We start from the raw sequence: 1,704 nt of genomic DNA, 5'->3' as shown, positions 1-1,704 counted from the left end.
GGTATTGGATAACAATATTCTCAACTCAGAAGCTGCCTCAAGATTAGGCGTAGCTTCAGTTAATGTGACAGGAAAAAAAGGCATGGGTTTTATTAATTGTATCCACTTACAAACTGACCTAAGGTCACCCGATGTGTAGATACAATGAGATTTTTGTTGCTTATAGTCTTTAATTGAAGTGATGATAAATGAAATAGATCTATTTAAAAACAAAACCAAACAGCTATTTCTGTTTAGATTAAGAGGTGGCCCCGGCTGTGGGATTCACATTTTGAGTGGCCACTTGTGGTGCAATCTCGATGATCAGGGGTTTGTCTATGATTCTGGCCGTGTGGTTGCCTTTCTCTACAATCCCAATAATCCATGCTTGGTGGTCTTCACCATATTTGGGGGACTTTATCTCTGCACAGAACCGAGCTGCTTGATCAAGTGGTAAACAGATCAGAAGGCCGCCTGTCCTGTTGAGCCTCGCCATGTTCATCATCGCCTCCTTGTAGGCCAGCTCTACATCTTCTTGGGTGACCACTAGTTTAATATTATTCCATTTCTTAGGAATATCCAGCCACTGGTGCACAGCCACTGCCATCTGTGTCCCCAGGGGTTTTGTCAACACCAGCACATCCCCTCGCACTGCATTGTCTGGCATGATAAATTCACTGGGTTGGCAGACAGTGGTAGTGACTCTTCCCAGGACAACCCAGGGGTTTAGTACTGTTTGGCCGCCCATTACAGACGTTCCTGCCTCCTCAGCTGCATCTTTAAAACCTTGGATAATCAGAGGCATCACTTTATCCATTTCCCTGTTGGTCATTTTATTACTGACTGCAAGGAGCATCAGCATATTGTCACATTCTGTGACCCCCATTGCGTAGAGGTCACTGAGGACATTGGCACATGCTATCCTGCCTGTCATGTAAGAGTCGTCTACAATTGGGTAAATGTAATCTGTGATTTGAACCAAGGAAAGCCCACTGTGTCTCAAAGGAATGACATAAGTATCCATTCCAATGCCAAGCCTTGGCATGAAGGCTCCCAGAAACTGCTCATCTTCTTGGAAGTGGTTCTCCTGTAAAGATTCCAGCAATTGTTGCAGGACGTCTTGGGGCACTTTGTAGCCTGTGCCCTTCAGTTCAGTGAATCTGGTTAGCCAGAAGCTTTTGTCCAATTCGTAACTTTCCGGGTGAAAGGACTCCCGTGTAAACATGGTTGTTGGGCCCCGCTCTCCTCACAGCTCAGCCCCTCCCTTCCCTCTGTGGGTTGGCTGGGTTCTTTATGGATCCACTGGCTCGCTTTGCGCCCCGAGTTATACTTTTTTCTATAGATATATGAGATCATGTAGCATTTGTCTTTCTGTGTCAGGATTATTCCATCTAGTATGCTGTCTTCTAAATTTATCCATATCAATTCAAATGATGAAACTTACCACCTTTTAAGGCTGAATAGTATTCCATTGTGTATCTATACAACATTTATTTTAAAAAATTAAATATATTGGTTGAAAAACTCGTGTTATAAAAGGGCATTCCCGTCTTAAAGCACATACTAGTGTAATTCAGCATATACATTTCTTATTAATCATTAATTTGTACTGAGCATTAACTATAATACTTTTATGTGGTAATAAATTTAATTCTCACAGTAACTGAGTAACATAGGTGTTATTATCCTCAGTTTGCAGAGAAAGAAACAGAGCCAATATTAAAA

The 1,704-nt window shown here is 42.1% G+C and overlaps 1 pseudogene; it reads right to left on the bottom strand.

Moving 5' to 3' along the window:
• Positions 1–238: 238 nt before the first annotated feature.
• LOC100604958 lies at positions 239–1,204 on the bottom strand (annotated as a pseudogene).
• Between the last annotated feature and the right edge of the window lie 500 nt (positions 1,205–1,704).

This window comes from Nomascus leucogenys, chromosome 17 (assembly GCF_006542625.1).
Source record: "Nomascus leucogenys isolate Asia chromosome 17, Asia_NLE_v1, whole genome shotgun sequence".
Lineage (NCBI taxonomy): Eukaryota > Metazoa > Chordata > Mammalia > Primates > Hylobatidae > Nomascus > Nomascus leucogenys.
Note: the sequence above shows the minus strand (reverse complement) of the source record. Positions and strands in the feature narration are given on the sequence as shown.